At 44.7% G+C, this 21,021-nt stretch overlaps 1 protein-coding gene across 4 annotated transcripts in view; it reads left to right on the top strand.

The window, feature by feature from the left end:
* LOC135898079 (gamma-aminobutyric acid receptor alpha-like) overlaps positions 1–21,021 on the top strand; it is a 67,506-nt gene that overhangs the window by 549 nt on the left and 45,936 nt on the right. The window lies entirely within an intron of this gene.

Raw genomic sequence — 21,021 nt, 5'->3', positions numbered from 1 at the left:
AGAATGTGCTTTCGCCGATTTCTTAAACGTTCTACTGACAATGCATCACTAGATGTTGTGTCAAAAATAAACGTGAGTGCAAGAATTGGTGTGCGAATGAGCCTTGTTCTCGTTCAGCGGGATATAAAACTCATGGTGTCTAGTGATGTCATTGAAGGATTGATGAATCTGCTCAATATTGCTCTACTCTAGCGGGTAACGATCAGCGTGTCATTTTTGGCATTACGAACGGAGTTGACGAAAGGTGCACGTTGAGAGGCATTAAAACGCGTTGCAATTCAGCTGTATATCTTGTCTACAAGGCCCCGCTATTGAGCTATCGATGAGAACGCACTACTGTGAGAAGTATGATGGCTTCCAAAAAGAAAAAAAGAAAGAGAACAAACCAAAGCTACGCACCTGATCATGCTCTTTTCCCAATCGCCCGGGCTAAACTGACCTTGAAAACTGAAATAATTATTTCGATTTCTTTTTTACTTGCTGCAGACTGCGAAGAATCAAAGAGATTAGCTCATTAGACATTCGTGCAGGTGACAAGCAGAATAGATATGGTTCGTTTCTTGTTTATTTATTTTTCTCCGCCGACTGCATCTAGTCTACTGACATTGAAGTGCCGCCCTCCAGTGTCGTACAAGTTCTATATAACTTTGATATGTTACACTGTTATTTGCTGGTCGTAACACGCCAAATATCATTACTGACGAGATGCTATGTAGACGCCGACACATGCAAACTATTACAGCGTAGTCACTGGGGTACGATGTATCAAAGTTCGAAATAAAATTAAAAACAATAACTGATTATGCCTTACGTAAACCCCAAAAGCGCAGAGAAAAGGGAGGAAGCGAGCATTGAAAGATGGGGCCATCGCGCTTCGTGAACTGTCGCTGTCTAGCGTGTAATGACCCCAGAAAGGGCGCTCAGGTACGCTACCACCCTTACTTTAAGGACTTATCTTTTTTTTTAATATACGCGATGGGTTTAATGCCCTGCTTGCTCCATTATTATGATGCCGTCGACGAGATGCGCATTTCGTGTAGCGCCTATTCGCTCTCCTGCCTCTCGCTTTACAAAGTCTAATTAACATAGATTTGCCCGCCAGTGGATTTACATATTATAAAACTGTAGCGCAGTGATTAACGACTTCCTCTTCCAGCTTCGCGTACGCTATGCGCTTCAGTTGCACGACTTTTATTTTTGTTAAAAGGATGTGTTTTGACGTTCGGCTCCCTCGCACGCTTCAGTGCCATGCAGCGATGCACGCTTCGCAGAAAACGGGATTGAAAAAAAAAAAAAGAAAACGAAGGGGAAAGGGGGGAGGAGGTTGGGGTTCCAACCTAGATAGGGCGAAATTCTGTGAAGCGTGGTGCGAACAGAGATACACGTGCGGCCGTAGACAGGAGCAAACCCCTAATTTTAATGACGAGAAGGCAAGACGCACGAAGCACAGCACAAGGAACCTTACTGCCGATGAACCTAAAATGCTTGTTATTGCTTTATATCTTTATGTATATATATATTATTTAGATATGTGTTTGTATCTCATACCTTATTTCTGCTTTATTGTATATTGCTCCTGTTGTTGGAAATACACACACACACGTAGGAACATGTGCACGCGCACACACGTACAGACAGGACACACGCAGGCCAACATTCGACCCCCCCCCCCCCCCCCCCCCTTCCACACACACACATGGCGGTACAAGAGTGCGACGCAGTAAGGAAAATGAAAACGGTGCTGTTGAGTACAAATGCCTATAGTTATTGAACTCTTTAGAATGACGCTCGTTAGAAACACTATGCAGGGATTGCCTGACAAAGAAATTTATCATTCGGCATTCGCTGCTAGTTTAGTATGTTCTTCAATATCGCGCTCAAACGTCGCTGTTGTTGGCATTATCCTCACGTCACAAATTCATGAAAATTATCTGACCGTTGTCATCCTGCCGTCCAAAATCTAAAAGAAGAATATCTTGCAAGGGTTGCTAGGGTAACCGCTTGTATACTTTGAGGGAAATGCAGCTATTTCTAGCCAAAGCCACATTTTGAGGCAATCAAAGAGGCAACAAAGGCTGGTGTGGAGAGTTTAACGTGGGGTCGCTGTTTGTCCTTAATTTTACGTATTCTTTATGATGTACCTAGTATTCGGTCATTTGGTGAATCCACTTGATGCCGTTTATATAGGTTCGTTATTTTTCAGGTTTTGTGTTTTTTGAAATTCGGGTGTGTAAAGATCGGGCGTTTTTTTTTCTGGTGACCTTTCAAATGATTAACGGAACTAATAGTCTCCATATGGACAGAAATATTCTATTTAAACAAGAGACATCCGTCGCGCGAACATGTAATGCCGAAGAGAGCTGTTAGAAAATCACGTGACGAACTCACCTCTACAAGTCCTCGAGGAGGTGGCCGGACATCGGTGTCACAGGAACACTCCAGTATTACTGCATGACAGTAGTTCTCTTCTTAAGGTTTAAACGCCGGATGTTTCTTCGCAGCTCTGTCATGTTCATTTCTGAGGCGAGCAACTAATCAACTTTTTCTCCGATTGCGACTAATTGGCCAGAAAAAGTGGCCCCAAACTCTCGAACGTGAGCGGACGTTGAAACCCAAGTGATTTCAGGCGAAGCTCGTGACATCGCAAGACCGAGTGGGGATCACCGTCTGTTGCGGACAGACGTTCGAACTAATTAGGCGCCGGTCTGTAATGACGTATCCGGGACGGATTCACTTTGCGCAAGGACAGAGGTAGGCTAATGCTTCCGCATTAGCAGCTGCTCAATATTCGCCCGTTGTCCAGTGAGACGAGCATTGCGACAGTTTCCGGTGGTGTTTCGGTACTTCGATGCAAACCTAATTGACTCCGCCGGTTGTTACAGTGACTTAGAAGTTAAGACATGATTAATGAGCGAATTTTCGAGATACTGGTGATCAGCTTTTTGCGAATTCGCATGCAATACCACGGTACACGATGAAAACGAAATAAAAAGACGAAAACGTGATTTTTTTTAACTCCAAGTTTAAACTTTAATGTGCACTGAAAATGTTGTGCTCACTTCAAGAGCTCCACCTCACGGCGTCGAGCACAGTGTGGCACTTTAGCTTCGCATTTGAAGCCCTTTTGACTCCGAGCTTCACCGGCGCTGCCGCGGAATATTAAGTTTTCCCCAATGCGCGCGGGTGAGGAAGATGGACAAATGAGGCATATCTCTGCGAAATAAATTTGTGTGATTTAGCAAATTTTACGCTATAAGATGCAATAACAGCGCCAGAAGCATGTGTTCATATCTGCGATAAACAACTAAATAGGGATTGGCACGGCGTCGTTCCGCGCTCAGGCAGGCGGGCACGACGTGCAGCTGAACTCAGATACGTTTCGGGAGCTTGCTCCGGTAGCTTCGGAGAGTAGTGTTCGAGCACATCCGGCCCTGCAAGTGGGTGCTTACGACTCACGAAGGCTGGACCAATCTATCGCTCTTCGCACGCCCTCCGATATCTCGGCGCCTTAAGTATCGGCCAAACCTTATTCATCACCGACGGCGCCTTATGCAAATGCAGAAACCGTGTCTGCGCTCACTGGGGCAGAATATGCATCGGACCCCCGAAACGGCGACGTGATATCAACGCACCGCTCGATAACCCCTTCTTTCCTGTCGCGCACTAATGAATAAGTTGACTATTTATCATTATTTAGAATTATTACTATTTGGGTAGGGAAAACCGGATCTCTGCCTTATTGCCATGTGTTTTTTTTTGAAACACTTTTTTTTTATTCTCGGCGCCTTCTGCGTGTAATCAGCATTGTCGCGCTTTCACTTTCGCACGAGGTGCACACGCTATGTTACACTACGTCACGCGTGATACGTCACGGACATTGTAGCTAGCGCCACTAGTCCGTCGTTATGTGATCCAGGTAGCGACGACCACGAGTTAACCCGGGACCTAGGATGACGTCCTATAAATAAAGGGCCGAATGCCAACCATATGACACAAGTTGATCGGGCTGGTTAGTTTAGTCGCTGTACGAGTTGCATTTTTTTTGTCCGTCTTTGGACATATGTTCAATCTTACGTTTTTTTGCGTACTCTGTTCCCTGTCTGTGTGCGTATGCCTGTAATTTCTACGTGAAATTGCTCTGTCGTCAGCGGCGGGTTAGTTCGCAGAAGCGCTGGGTAACAAGTTGGCTAACGTTGTCCGCAATCGCTCGCGAAACGTAGTCTTGGTGGCACCGGTGACACCGCACCAGCTGCTGAATGCTGTTCACCTGAATTTTGGTAGCCGTCACCAAGCGCCTTCAGCTCCATGGACAGCAGCACTGACAGAATTTCACACTGTAGAAACGTGTTGGAACATGAACATAGCGGCGCCTACTGAAGCAGTAGCCGTACGCTTCTTCTGCGGCATCGTTTAACGAAAGCGATTTACACTCATAAATTGTGCTTGTCATCACAATTTGTCATCATCACCCTAATTCATATACACGGCGGGCCTCTCCCAGTGATCTCCAAATATTCCTTTGTTGCGTCAGCTGCATTAATCCTATGCTTACATAATTACTAATTCAGTCACGCCACCTCGTCCTCGGCCATCGCCGAATGCACTTATCTTCCATTGTCACTCATTGTGTAGTTCTGTGTAACAATTTATCGGTGATTATTCTACGAACAGCTCCCGCAAAGGAGTTGCCCTGAGAATATTGGCTACACGACAGGCAAGAAAAATACTGAAAGAATTTGCTAAAGCACAAAAGCAACCATTTAAACTTTCACTTGTATACTTATAACTTATATATACTCAGACGTGGAGCTCAGGAACAGCTCAAATACGAAATCGTCAAACTTCATCCTGACGCAATGCAGAAAGGCCGCGAAATCATTTCGCAGTGGCTACCTGGCCATTGCGGGATCAGTGGAAATTATCAACAGGCAAAGCTGCCTGAGAGTCACATATAGAACAACAGAGCGTTCCCATGCCTCTTTCCAGGACAGACGCTGCAAGCCACCTCCGTCACCTGGCATGCAAACTCTCTTTAACATAGTGGAACATCCCAAATACAAGGCGCACCAGGTTGTACGAACTGAACCCTTCGCTCCAACTCCGACCTCCACGCGGGCTTCACCGACGTGAGCCATCGCTTGTATACCGGCTGTGGTTGGGAGTGGCATTCACGAACGCGTACATTACTTTGATTGGAATGACCGACAGTGCTGCATGTGACGTCTGCGGCGTGGAAGAGAACATAAAACATTTATTGTGCCATTGTCATTGATTTCAGTCGGACAGACAAACATTATTTATTGCATTGCGACGACTGGACGATCGGCTGTTGTGTGTGCAGGTGTTACTTGAAGACCGTCTCCATCGCTCGTCGGCCCACAAAGCTATGAAGGCACTTTTGTCTTTCTTGAGGGCGACTGGTCTATGTGAACGTCTTTGACTCACTCAGGCCCTCCGCGTGTGTGCGCGAGCTCACCACGGCTTTCCTCCCCTTCCCCTCCCTCTCTGTAGCTCATCTTTCTATTCCCTCTTTCCCGTCTCCCAGAGTAGGATAGCCAACCAGACGCATTTCTGGTTAACATCCCTGCCTTCTCTCTTTATTTCCTCCTCCTCCTCCTCCTCCTCCTCCTCCTCCTCCTCCTCCTCCTCCTCCTCCTCCTCCGCTTTTTCCTGTATACTCGACCGTGTCAGCAAAGCCGTTGTTTTGTCGGAAAGATAGCTCGCAACTAACACATGTGCCGTCAAAAGCCCACGCCACCTCTGGTCGCTCTTTCTTGTCTGATAGCATTTACTAACAATCGAAGCATAATGCCCAAGAGCGACGTCATCTGGTCTTTACTAGAAGACAATGATTCCAATATTCTCGCGCTCACAGAAACTTGGTTTCACCCTGCAATAGTAAATAACGATGTTCTTACTGATAGTGAACGCTATAGCATATATCGCAAAGATCGCATCGACAAAAGAGGCGGCGGTGTCCTTCTTGGTGTAAAACATACGCTCACTTAGTAGGCACTAAATCTTGACTCAAGCCTTGAGATCATTTGGGTAGTCTGTGTGACTAAATACACTAAAATTTTAATTGGGACTCGCTACTATCCTCCTGATTCTAGCAATACCTTTGAATGCGAACTTCGTAATAATAAATAGTATCGCTAATGCCAAAGATATTTGTCCCACTGATGTAATTTATCTCTTCGGAGACTAATCTTATGCGAACTGATTGGACCAATTTATCGTTACCATGTTGCCTTTCAACAAAATTAATCAACTTAGTCTTAGACTTTAACCTGTTTCAAGTCAATGACCAGCAGACTCGTGGTGTGAACACTTTGGACCTGTTACTGACGAACGCTCCAGATACAGTTAAGACAACGTCTTGCCAAAAAGCGTTTAGTGACCATAATTTAATTGAAGTTAGCTTGGATTTGCCTCCACCGGTCACAGGTATATCAAAAAGGAAAGTCCGGCACTACAACAAGGTCGCTTATCACAAAATGAACGTAGAGCTCGAAACATTTTTTCTTGCAGTTTTACTACCATCTTTCTACAATCGGTCTCTAAATGAAAGTCGGGCGCTCTACAGAGACAAAATGTCCACGCTTATGAAGTATTGTAACCCAATTATCACAATTTCAAACGATAAATCAAACCCATGGTTCACCAAATCTCTTCGTAAGCACAGAAACAGGAAAAAAAAAGTTTGTGTTGTAATGCGAAGCGCGCTTGTACACCTGCTTGGGAACAATACAAACAGAGCTTGACCAGTTGCTGTTCTCCAATATGTAATGCCAAAGACAAATATTTCCACAACGGTTTGCCTTCTCTTTTGCCAAATAAGCCAAAGAAATTCTGGCGCTTCATATCCCCTGACCAAGGTACTAACTAGTTATCATTACTTAATGAAAACAACCTTCCTCTCTCAGATTCCGAGTGTTCTTCTACATTTAATACGTTTTTCTCATCTGCATTCACTCGAGAAGATTATTCCGACGTGGTCATCTGTCCCTGAACACAACTACCAGTACATGCAGCCCATTGAAATCACGGTGGATGGTATCCCATGTCTAATTAAGCTGCCTAAGGCATCTTGATCAGCCGGTATCGATTATACAGCTCCAATCCAGCACCATATTATACCACATCTTTCGACAGTCACTGTCATCTTGACTACTGTCAGAGTGGAAAATTGCTAAAGTAATAGCCATTTTTAAATCCGGAAATAACAATTCACCCGAAAACTACCGTCCGATATCACTAACATGCATCTGCTGTTAAATTCTTCAGCATACAATCGCCTCCCACGTCTACGATCACCTGGAGACTGACAAATTATTCTTTCGAAACCAGCGCCGATTCAGGAAGGGCATGTCATGCGAAACACAGCTACTGGAATTCACCACTGACCTTCATTCGCACGTGAACAACGGCCTACAAACCGATTCCATCTTTCTTGATTTTGCCAAAGCTTTCGATCGTGTCGCTCATAGCCGCCTTATGTCTAAAATGTCTGCCCTTCAATTAGATTCCCTTACTTTATCGTGGCTTCGGAATTTACTTCCATTCGCAAGCTGTTCACGACGGTTAATAATTCCTCCTCTCACTCTTAATACGCCTCTACTGGCATTTCAAATGACAGCGTTCTAGGCCCGCTTCTCTTCTTGATCCATATAAATGACCTGCCAAATAATATATCATCAAGTATTAGAATCTTCGGCGATGACTGCATTTTATACAGACCAGTAAACTGTCCCGTCGACCACATGATCCTTCAAGACGACCTTAACATTATCTCTAACTGGTGTAACGCCTGGTTCATGACGCTAAATACAAACAAATGCAAAATTGTTTTTTTTGAACGTTAGCGCGACGTTTCTAACCTTTACTACCACATACAAGGAGACAAGCTGTCTCGGACATCATCTTATAAATACCTTGGCGTTAGTCTTACACCGGGCCTCTCCAGGTACGATCACATCACTGCTGCCTGCGCGACATCCTCAAAAACATCCGAGTGTTTATGCCGCAACCTCCGTCGTTGTTCCTGTAATGTTCGCAAATTATCCTATCTACTTTTGTCCGCCGACAACTTCAATATACCTCATCTGTTTATTCCCCGTCCGCTCATTGTGAAATAAACATGCTTGAAGCAGTTCAGAACAGAGCCACCCGTTACATTTCAAGGAACTATGACCATCATTCAAGCGTGACTCAGCTTAAATTTGACCATTCCCTTCTACCATTGGCCATTTGTAATCAAATATCTCTCCTATGCCTGTTTCACAAGTACGTCTACAGCAGTAAAATAGCCTCGTTACATCTTTTCATGTGACGCAGGCTACATTATCACCTCAGCTGCACGCGCATCTTTGGTAACACGAACGCTTTTAACACATCCGCACTTCCACAAGTCATCCACACGTGGAATTATCTTCCCGATGACATCGTCTCTGATAATACCCTGAATGCGTTTAGTCACAAGCTTGAGGTGAATTTTTTGCAATAGCTCTGTATCAGGGACCAGTCGTTTAAGTTCATACTTTGTTTATTTTGTGATGTGTTGCATTTTCTTCTTGCACTCAAACACTCTTTTAGTGCTTATTTCGCAGATGTATTCTGTTGTGTTGCGGTTTTTTTTGTTCACTTGCGTTGGAACCTTGTTCTGTATTTTGAAATTTACTTTGTTGGGTTACGTTTCGATGTTCACTTGCTTAGTAACCCTGTTCCTTACTAGTTTTCTCGTACTTTAATTGTAATAACTAAACCCCCCTTACTCAATGACCTCTGGCATTTTAAATGAATAAGGTATTTGAAATGTATGAATGGATGAAATAAGTATGAAATAATTAAATAATTAATGCGGAACATTGTAGACCCCGCTGTAAACCGGAAAAGCATGTAGCACACCGTGAACATAGAATAAAACCAGGAAGGATCGATAACGGCTAAACTTTCTGGTCAACGACTTGTCGCTTGTTTACGCCGTTAAACCTGTCATACCGAGGCAACATTACATGAACAATAAAACACCTTCAGGAGACTTTGACGGCATGCGTTGTCACTGTAGTAGTTTTCTTTTAGTCTCACGCTGCCGTGATTGATCTCGACGTTTTCTTCCTGCTTGGGCAACGTGAAAAGATTTTTGGCAACATGTAATTCGGCCAACCCGTTGGTCAGATGCTGAGAAACCTGCCAGCCTAATGAGGCGTAATATGCTCAACCGAACGCGGACAGAAAAAAAGACGAAGACCAGACACACGAAGTGCCCCCTGTGTCTGGTTTTTGTCTTTCGTGTGACCTCGTTTAGTCGCTTAATTTTCGTATTATTATGCTAAGTCAACTCGGCCAATGAACTGCTTTGACCTGCTGACAATCCGTTGAGAAAGATGCTCCCCAATGTGAGTGCGGCGTTTATAAGCTTTTGAGTATTATATGGATCGAATAATCTCGTCGAAAGAATAACGTGAGGGTGATTGGCTCAGCAAAAGTTACTTTATATATTTCCAGTTTTACGCAGACACCAATGTATGGAAAATGTGGGGGATTTAGCATTGACAAGAAGAAGCAAGCTTTCGTCGTATAGCGATTTTGGTAGCATAATTAACAAGGTTCAGGGTGGGCATACTTGTACGACAGATGCAACCAATAAATAAAGAAGAACTGCAATAATAGAAAAGCAGGTGTTGTTTTTCAACCTATCCGAATAACACAAAACTGTTTGCATGGGTGTTACACACGAGAAAGCGCAACTCTTTTTTTCTTTCGATTCTTTTGCTTTTTCGAACATTCCTTAGTCGCTGGAGTTTATTCTTGATTTTTGGGATTGCCGGCTTTCCGTTGGCCTGTCTTTTCATGGTTACATCGTTTAATAAACAACAACATAAAACACATGTAGATACATGAACAAAGGAAGAATTTTCCTGTGACAGCTGTTAGTGTGACTTCGTCCTTTCTTTCGGGGCGAGCTACTGTTTCCGAAACATACCGTCTACATATCGTCATTGCAGAAGAATTGGGAGCTCACGGAAGTGCTAGAATGCGAAGTGATTCGCTTGGGTCGCTCGAGGATGCCTCCTGAAACGCAGGAGCGCCTTGGCCTCGCCATCATCCTTGATGCGCCTGCAACCATTCTTCAATGTGGCGCTGAAGTGTCTACTTTGACTGCCAATATATTCAACCAACCAAAGCCGCAGGGGAGTTCTACTTTCCAGAAGCGCCGGTGTTCAAAGCTGATGGAAGCGCTAACTAGTCGGTGGTCGAGATGAGCAAGCAGTTTAGAGTATCGGCGAAAGAAAAGGAAAGCAGGGAAGATGCACAGCTAGGGTGGACTTTACAGGGTAAAGTAGAGAGAGGCAAAATGGTAGACTGCAGTATATATATATATATATATATATATATATATATATATATATATATATATATATATATATATATATATATATATATATATATATACATATAAAGGGAAAATTAGACATCCGCCCGTTCGTAGCAATTGCTACAAAGGAAACCCATACGGAGTCCTCGAAAGAAAGGCCTCATAGTTGAAGAATGGTTATATATATATATATATATATATATATATATATATATATATATATATATATATATATATATATATGTAGTGAGAACTGATTATGATTGGGTCACGCAGGCTTGACGACTGCTTGTCGCCAAAACATTTCAAATGGATGCCACTAGAAATCATCGTCATCATTACAACCTTGAGCAGTCCTTTACAATCCCTTTTTCACACACAAAAAAATCCCGCGTACATTTTCTTTAATGTTCATTAAAAAAACTTCAAAATATGTCTACGACTGATGAACTAGTGTTTCCATTTCTTAGTTATCTCAATGAACCTCTGATACGCGGGAATTCTTTGATCCGGGCAATCCTTGCTCTTTGTGATTGCCCAGTCTTGAACGCGTGTGATGGCACGGGTGTAGCGTCAGTGCGCAAAACCATCCGTGTGTAAAACCGTATGAGTCGCCGTCGTTGTTCAAAATTTACAAAAAGAACACCGGTACCTCGTTGCCGATGCCAAGAAGCAGCACAAGGTTACTATATACATCATCGGCCGTATGCCGAATAAGGTCGTAATTGGGATTATGCCCAAGCGTAGCTGTAGAGCGCAGAATGCCAGCAACTGGAGACTCGGGATGAATCAGCCTGCTTTGCCTATTGGAACGAACTTCATGTTGCTCGAGGTATAAGGGGGCCAGCCCTCTCAATGGTCGCGCGCGCGTGCGGTTCAATAACATCGAAAAAACGGAACGCTTGGAGAGAAATCTTTTGTGCCCGTTCGAAGCGGTCCTCCGGTTTCTTTTTTCTTCCTGCGCCCCCCGTTGTGAAGGAACAAGGAAATACTCTGCGGGCTCGTAATGGGGCTGGGATACAACTTGGGACGGACGCTCCGCCAGATGGAGACGCTGAGGCTCGGCTGTCCCGCTGGCGCGCGGGAAGAAACGCCAAAACATAAACAGGTGGCTCGTTTCGCGTACAAAGCGCAAGTTGCGCCCCACCGAGAATAGAGATTGCCTCCGGCGGTGCATTAAATGAGATGTCAAGAAGCGTCGTGGGGCTTTGGGGCCAGGAGGAAAGGTTTGGTAAATATTGAGCCACTGACAGTTAAATAAGGGCGTCTGCCGGTGCAGGCAAGCGCGCGGCGAGCAGAGGAAGACTCTTCGAGTGCGGAGAGGCCCACGCCGCAAACCTTTCAGTGGCAGCTAGTGAGAGCGCCGAGGGCACAGGCAGTGCGATTTCGCGTGAGCGAAACACGAGGAGAAAAGAAAGAAACGTAACGATCCGAATGGCGGAAAGGTACGCGGGAGCGTGCGGGAGCAGTGAGGGACCGCTGCGCCCACATTTGCATGATCAGTCGGCTTAGAGTGGCGTGGGACGCCGTGGTTCCAGAGAACACGCAGATACGCGTGCTCTCCTGCGTTTCTAACACATTGCTGCAGCCGAACGACTCGGCCGACATCTGCGTGCCAAGTTTGCACCTAATGCACTGCAACACTTTCGCTTACCGCGCATGTCGTATGGGAGATTATCGCAACGCGTAGGCGGTAGCCGAATTTTTTCGCGCATCGCGGCTTTGCGCATGCGTCGGAACAGAATCCGCCAAGCAGTAATCGTTGTCCTATTTATTAGGGAACAGCAGAATGCTTGATACCAAGCGCACACGAACCGTCCTCACAAATCAGGATATGTATATAGTTGAAGATTCATTCGTCCTGTTCCGTGAATCGAATGTTGGCACCACGCACAACACTCGTAGGGCGGGTAATGTTTGTTGGATGTAAAGCGCACGTGGTGTGCGCGTGCATCGAGGATAAGACATAATGCGCGTGTAATTAGCAGACCGGAAATTTTATTTCTTCATTTATTTCAGTACCTTCAATGCCCGAAGGCGTTACAGGAGGGAGCGGTGCAAAATAAAAGTACAAGTAATTAGCGGTTAGTTAGTACATGCAATAATCTTCAACGGCAGATTTAATTGCGGAGGCACTGAGAATGGTGACGACATGGGAGGGCAAGTGATTGTGTTCTTTGGCTATCTTTGGGATGAATGAATCAGAATACAAATTAGTGCGACAGAAAGGCACGTCAACGTTATGACACAGGTAAGTACGGCATGACAAATAAGTGCATTATGAAAACTCTTGTGGAACATTGATGAACGGGCCATTTATTGCGAAAATAGAGGTCAGGAGCTGCGAAATGAGTTTCATCGATGACCACACTAGAAAAGCCGGAATAATTTGACTAAATGAAACGCACACTACGGTTTCGCACCGATTCTCGCTGATTAATAATAAATTCTTGACTAGGGTCCCACAAAGCACATGCATATTCAAATTCACAGCTTAGAAGTGTTTTATACAATGTTAATTTAAGCGGTAACGGTGCCCTTGAAATTGGAATGTTGCGGCGTAAATAACTTGGCTTGCGATTAGCATTAGTAACCACGTAGTTAACATGGTTTTGGCAAGAATGGTTAGCAGTTATGTGAACTCCTAATACTTATAAGAGGTTACTTCATCTAACACAGAACCATCAATGTTAGAAAGGAGAATGCAAGTGGTAGATTGTCTGGAAATTCTCATTACTTTACGCTTATTAACATTCACACACATTTGCCACGCGTTAAACCAGTTAGTGATATCGTTATGGTAAGACTGAACTGCCGGATGATCAGTGTCAGGAGGTATTACGCAGTAAATAACGCAGCCGTCAGCACATAGCCTAATAGATGTAATTAGAGTAGTCAGATCGTTAATTCAAATTAAAAATAGAAGATTGCCGAAGTAACTGGACAAGAAGGGGAATCAAAATCGTTAGTTGTAGCAAATAGCGCTCTCTTAAAAAGAAAATTTTCAGTCCAGGCAATAACATTGGGATTGATATTTAATTTGCTTAATTTTAAACAGAGTAGTAGGTGAAACACAAGGTCAAATGCATTTTGAAAACCTTGGAATAATCAAGCGATGAAACACCCGTTGTAAAAAGAAGCGAAAAGTTTGTTAGTAAAACAAGTTAGTTGCGTTTCACATGAAAATTATTTACCAAACCTATGCTGTTTAGCGTAAAAATGCATTAGACTCGCGGAAGTTAGTCAAACTTGATTACACGATATGTTATAAGAGCTTGCAGGGGATGCTAGTTAGTGATATAGGTCTGTAGTTAAGAGAAGAATGAGCGTCACCAGATTTGAACAATGGTACCACTTTACCCACCTTCCAGTCACCGGGTAACTGGCCTGAAGCGATGAACTGTGAAAAAAGTTCTGTTAACATTATGGAACAATACATTTCAGTGTTCTTCAAGGCTTTCCAGTTAATACCACCCGTTCCGCGTGGGGAATACAATTCCAAGTTTTTAATTAAGTGCAACACAGCAAAAGAATTCATCAGCACGGGATCCTTCCGCGGGTAATTAATTGTACAATACTGAGGGAGATTTGTAGTTAACGGATGGGAAAAATACGTAGCGGACATTTTATTTAATGCAGAACAACATTGCGAACACAGAACAGGAACGCCGTCACTGTGGTTTAATGTTATTGTGTTACCTTTAGAACCACTCATAGTGTTCCACAACCTTTTTAGAATCTTCTATAAGTAATGATGTAGGAGCTCTGTCGAAGAAAATCATCTTTCGCTTCACTAATCGCATTTTCTTAGATCGCTTAGCATTGCGAAACGCACGCTTGTTTTTAATTGAGAAGACGTCTTAAAGATGTATTGAACCATATCGAACGATGTTTGTCAGGTATTACACGTAATGGCGCGTATTTGTTAACTAAATACTTAATTTTGCTTTTAAACGTAGACCAATTATAAGAAACTAAATTATGGTATTTTACGTGCCACAACCACAATCTGTTTATGAAGCACGCCGTAGTGAGGGACGCCGGAAATTTGTAACACCTGGGGCTCTTCAACATGCACCTAATCTAAGTACGCGGGTGTTTTCGCATTTCACCCCCATCGAAATGCGGCCGCCGTGGCCGGGACTTGGTCCCGCGACGTCGTGCTCAGCAGCCCAACACCATAGCCACCAAGCAACCGCGGCGGGTGTAGACCAATTATACTGAACTGTTCGTTCAAGAGTTAGCCATGCAATCAGTTACATGTGAAAGACACGTAAAAGGTTAATAATAATAATATTTGGGGTTTTACGTGCCAAAACCACTTTCTGATTATTAGGCACGCCGTAGTGGAGGACTCCGGAAATTTTGACCACCTGGGGTTCTTTAACGTGCACCTAAATCTAAGCACACGGGTGTTTTCGCATTTCGCCCCCATCGAAATGCGGCCGCCGTGGCCGGGATTCGATCCTGTGACCTCGTGCTCAGCAGCCCAACACCATAGCCACTGAGCAACCACGGCGGGTACGTAAAAGGTTAGGCATGTAATCGTCAATAAAGTGTAACAGTTCTTTGTTAACTCTTTGTTAATAGAAATAAAATGATCTTTAGAGTAATCCAGAATGTGTTTTGGTTTCTTAGGAAGATGTTTGACATTAACCTGAAGCATAAGGTTGATCAAACAGTAATCACTTTGGTCTGGCAAAATGTGTAAAAAGGTAAGAAGGAGGGGAGAATTCGTGAGGACAAAGTCAAGTATGGTAGGAATCGATGAAGTAGTTCGGGTAGGTTCAGTTATTAGTTGCTCAACATTCGCTATAAAGTCATAACATAAATTTACAAAATCAGCTGCTAAACCCTATGTACTGGTAAGTACTGAATACATGCCTTACAACGTTATTTTTGGACACTTAAAACCACCCATTAGGAAGATCGGAGAATAAGGATACTGAAAAGAATATTATTAAGTGCGCCATAGAGCTGAGATCAAAATGAGGAAGGTGCGGTTGGTGCCCAGTAACAAGCACAAAGGATCATGTAAGTATTATTGATTCGAATCTATGTGCACACCAATTCCAATCTGCAGACGATAGGGATATGAAAAGATGGAAGGTTATCTGACACAGTGATTAAAACGCCAACACCTGTTTTATCACCGTGGTCACATCGCTAGAACTTGAAATCCTTTTCACATTCAAAAATTTCGGTGTTAGATATATTCGCGGAGAACCACGTTTCCGTTAGTATAACAATATCAGCGTTGCATGTGTCGATAAATGAAGACAGGTCTCACGTTTGTTTACAAGGCTACGGATGTTTGAATGAAAAAAATTAGTGCGCTTCCACTCTGTGAAGAAGGAAAACCAGTGAAGCTGTATTGGGTGAATATATTGACAATTTTATTGATTTATATGCTTATTGCTATATTCATTGAATAAAGACGCATACACGTAATCTCGTGGTTGTTATCGTCTTTATTTTGTCTCATCCGTTACCACAGTGACCACACAACTTTGTGATCGCTGTGGTACACCGCGATCGGTTGTACCGCTATGTTAGACAGGTTCTTGCCAAAGGTTAAATCTATACATAACCGGTTACGCGTGGTTGGCGCATTGACGTCCGTGTAGCACTCAATTCCAAACCCTTCCAACAGGAAGTATCCAATCAACTTGCCGTCAAATGGCGCTAGGTGTATGTGAAAGTCGACGATTGGTGGGTGTACTATTGCGTTTTATTATGCTCTTTGACCCTCCAATGGGGGAGAAGGAGCGCTGACATCTCACGTTTATATGTATGGCCACGAAGGTCATGCGTCATAACATGGTCGATAAAATGATAACATTCAGAGCGACAGCCGTGACTGATAACATCACGCGGAACATGCGCAAAACATTCGATTAGATAGATTATGGAGTTTTACGTGCCAAAACCACTTTCTGATTATGAGGCACGCCGTAGTGGAGGACTCCGGAAATTTTGACCACCTGGGGTTCTTTAACGTGCACCTAAATCTAAGTACACGGGTATTTTCGCATTTCGCCCCCATCGAAATGCGGCCGCCGTGGTCGGGATTCGATCCCGCGACCTCGTGTTCAGCAGCCCAACACCATAGCCACTGAGAAACCACGGCGGGTTGCGCAAGACATTCCAGATCACTGATGTTTCGAAATGCACCGTCATAGACTAGCGTTTGGGCAACAGCGTTCATAGCTTCGGCGCATTGCTTTTGTCAACATCTTGGACACATTTTTTTTCCACATCCTAGCCATTCTTATCCTTGTGCCTAGGACCTCTTTGGGTCGCACGTATGACAAGGGTAGTTCAAGGGCGCGTTGCAGGTCCCCCAGCCCACAGGGGTATGTGCCATTGAGCGTGGACCTTTTCTGCAATAGCACCAGGATCGGCCCACATGAGGATTTGTTTATGTCAACATCTCGGACACATTTTTTTCCAAATCCTAGCCACAGACATATTCACTGTAAAAGGAAATTTCGTTAGCAGAGACAGTGGTGTGTCGTGATTGTAATGACGAATACGTATCATGACTGATAGTTGCGGTTTCAGGAGCGCGAACAGATGAATCTGCATGAGCATCAACTTCGGAAACACTATCCGTTGACGGCACAAAAAAAAAAGTTGATATAAAGCTTATTGTCGCGAACGGAAAAGTGCTGACCGCTGATTTCCCCAAATTCTGTCAACCTTTCCTGAGATGTGCGAGTGAAAAGCAAGTTACTATCTGAAATACTAATGCCGGCTGCTTTCAGTTTTGATCTAGCAGTGAAAATTGTGTCTTTCACCTTAAAACTCGAAAAAGCTTGCACCCGCCGTAGTTGCTCAGTGGCTATGGTATTGGGTTGCTCAGCACAAAGTCGCGGGATCGAATCCCGGACACGGCGGCCGCATTTAGATAGAGGCGAAAACACCCGTGTACTTAGATTAAGGTGCACGTTAAAGAACCCCAGGTGGCCAAATTTCCGGAGTCCTCCACTATGGCGTGCCTCATAATCAGAAAGTGTTTTTGGCACGTAAAACCCCATAATTAAATTTTTTTTCGAAAACCTGGCGATAATGGCAGGTAATACCAAGCCTGTGAGCACGAGAAATAGCTTCATTCGCAAGCGGCAGATTAAGCGTTGACGTCAGTGCATAACGTAAGATTCCCTCTGTATATGATGCAAAAAAATTTGCCAAGTTTGCTATGGCTTCGTGACTATGTGCTTCTTATCATCCTGCGTAACCCTTTTTTTCTTGCGATATAGACACTCCAGGCATCTTTGTGCTGTCGCCGTCGCCTTGATGTTTCGTATAAAGTCCAAGCGCGATAACATCGTCGCTGCCCGCCTTATGCTATATGTGCGAGTGAAACTTGCGAGGGTCACCCGACGATCGCGGCTCAACCTCACGCACGCAAGGGAGGAAAGCGGAGGGGAAGCGCGCCGTCTTCTGTCGCGCGCGAGGCACCAATGCCCCCCCCCCCCTCCGTGGTGCCTCGCGCGCGACAGAAGACGGTGGGGCGTTCTACTCCGGTGGCTGATGCGTACGGCGAGGTCACGCGGGCGCCGTACCTTGAAAACGATCTGCTATGTGGACAAACTGCGTGATCGCGCGGGCCTCGCCCTCAATGCGATCTGCGATGTGAACAAAGTGTGCCGAGTGCTCATAGCTTCGTATGCGCTGCTTTCGACACTCAGTTCGCGTTGAAGCGAGAGGCAGCACGAAGGTCGATTCGCTCGCTGCTGCTTCCGCGCTTCCTCACTCTAGCGTTTTCACAGCGAGTTTCCGCTGTCATCGAGTGAGAAGTGCTCATGTTTACCTGTGCGCGAATGACACCATGCTTGTTAATTTAGTTAGTAAGTGAATGTTTACAAGTTTACATGGCCGATAAAACAACTATCCTTACTTCGTTTATAGATTTATATTAATTTGCTATCGCCATCGATGCTTCGCATTTGGGGCCAAACTGCGACTTCTTTCCTTAACACAATTTCTTCATTCCAGCTAAGTCGTGAATGAACATCGAAAAGAGAGCGGTTTCTTGAAGAGCGCGTGAGCCACTACGTTTATAACGCATACACATTCTGATCTTCTTAATATACACTTCAGCAAGGCCTTCATCGGAGCGGCGCGAGACTCGAGCCTCGGTGCGATATTGTGCAACCATAGACTGCTACGCCGCAGCTACGAGGACGAATCAGGAAGTATTTGCCTTTATTTTTTTAGCCAAAGATGGCTACAAATACGAAGTCAACATATCCATTACTAGCGGTGGAACTTTCTTGGGCCGGCCTGGCCTTATCTGCCGGTAGCTCCGTGGCACGGCGCTGCTATCAGTTGTTGAAGGTGGCGGTTGTGCTTCACACGTCGATGGAGTACGAGAAACGAAGTTGTGGTTCGTTTTCTATGGAGCAAGGGACGAACACCCATCGACATTCACAGGGAAATGCATCCCCCGTATGCGGAAAGGTGTCTTGCTTTGAGAGTAAGGTGGCGGTGTCGTGAGTTCGCAAAAGGCCGTGAAGACATGCATGACAATGAGCGTGATTTTGCAGTCAGCCGGGCAAATTCTACCACAGGGGTATCTCAAATTTAATGCTGCGATAGGACAAATGTCTGAGCACCGGTGTTGGGACTATGTGGAAAAATAGTGTAATGTACGTAGAGTAGTACGTATATTCGTAGTTACCTGTATGTACCTTATTTTGGCTAATAAAAGAATAGGGGCAAAGACTTTCTGATTCGTCCTCGGACATGTGCTTAGGGCAGCGGAGAAATTCAGTATTCTTTATTGGAGGCTAAACTATTCAAAACCACTCTCTTGCAAGCTAGCAACGTTGGGAAGTTGGTGACGCTCTGACCTCGAAGGAGCACCGACAGACGTCAGAGCCGGCGGCACGAGAGCGGCAAACAATTTAGATTTGAGTTTAGCCTGTAAGCAGCGATCAATTTATGGTAGAGAGGCGAAAAGAATGCAAATCTTTATGCTTCCTTTTGACGTATGTGTGTCCCGGTTCGCAACTGCGGCGGTGCTTGAACCACGGCAAGAGAATGCCAGCAGGGGGCGCCGTGACGACGAAATGCGTTTGTGTAAGGGGCGCGTCTTTCTTTTTTTTTTTCGATCACCGGGAATGGAGGCGCGAGCCTCGCCTAATCGGGGGGCCGTGTACAAATTCACCCGAATCTATTGGTAGAGCCCGGCCTCCCCTCGTTCTCCCTCCTATTTGATGCTGTTTTTTCAATCTCGATCGCGATCAATTCACCCTCGAGCTGAGTGAGATTGAACTTGTCTCGTGAATAGAGAGAACCAAATTGAAATAAATAAATAAACAAAAATGAGTTAAGGGGGCAGAATTCAGCACTGGCTCCCATCGTCGCTCGGAATTCGACCCTGTCGTTTCGAAATAAACATTTTCCCCTCTTCCTTTACCGACGCGGATTTCTTCATCATCCAGACTTTTCGAAGCTCTTTTCATCCTAACGAGTCGTCGCTTTGGTGCAGACACAACCGTTTTTTTTTCCTATCATGTTATTCAAAACTTTTGTTCCATTTTGCAAGCCGTGCTGCTGATGCCTTTGTGAAGGCACGCTTCGTGAATTACGTTAACGTAAAACAAACAGTAAAAAACACGATACGGCGAATACAGTTTCCTCCTACCATTACCTAGTTAACGAAGAAAGATAAAATCTAACCAAGAGTCCTGTTTCCGAGGGCTGAGATACGATGCAGGAACTTGCTTACTGCAACAAAAGAAAAAAAAAGCGACCCGTTAACTGAAGTGACACTACCCACTTGGTTTAGTTTGTCTGCCACCGGTACTCTCAATGAAAGCTATGCTTGTCAGCTAATTTCTCTCTCATTGAGTTTTAGACTTGACTCGCCATGCGGGGGAGTCAGAATGAAAGCCGGTCTCGTCATAACCCATCAGCGCACCCGTGGATGGTTCGCGGAGCACGTTTGGGTAGCACAGTGTGTATAGGACAATCCTGGACAGTGTTCGTAGGCTGCGTGAATAGGTTCGTTAAGACGGCTCGTTAAAAGCACAAACGAGGGTTTCAGTTCGGATTCTGCCGTAGTTAGTTGACAGGGGCGTAGGTGGCGCTGAATGCCACAATTACTTTAAAGGTATGCTAAATCGAGACGGGAACGAGAAAAAAACAAAACAGAGTGGCGCAGTATGGTGGGTTTAAGGAACGGCAGGCGAGACACCTGGTAGCGACGTCGAAGTTGCCCACTCAGCGAAGTTCCCTCCTTTTATATCGGTAAACTTTATGTGTAAGCGATCGCAGCTGAGGGGCACGGTATAAGACGCTGCTACATTTCTCAAGGACAACAGACCTGCAAAGATGGCTTAACTATTAATTGGTGTTCACTGTGCTGCACTTGATTCTGTGCTGCGGTTAATATTGCGTGTCCGGCTGTGATCATGTGTCTGTGCCCTTTGAATCTCTCGCTACTTTCTTTTTTATTTCTACTTCCCTCGCCCTCATCTCTCAGAGTAGGGTAGCAAACCAGATTTTCTGTTCTGGTTAATCTCCCTGCCTTTATCCTTTCATATCCCGTAGCTAACTCTCTCTTTGGTTCTCAATTTGTCTGTGTGTATGTCTTGCCCGAAACTGTCCCTGCCAAGTGGTCGTGAAAAAGA

Source organism: Dermacentor albipictus, chromosome 3, assembly GCF_038994185.2.
Source record: "Dermacentor albipictus isolate Rhodes 1998 colony chromosome 3, USDA_Dalb.pri_finalv2, whole genome shotgun sequence".
In the NCBI taxonomy this organism is placed as follows: Eukaryota; Metazoa; Arthropoda; class Arachnida; order Ixodida; family Ixodidae; genus Dermacentor; species Dermacentor albipictus.
Note: the sequence above shows the minus strand (reverse complement) of the source record. Positions and strands in the feature narration are given on the sequence as shown.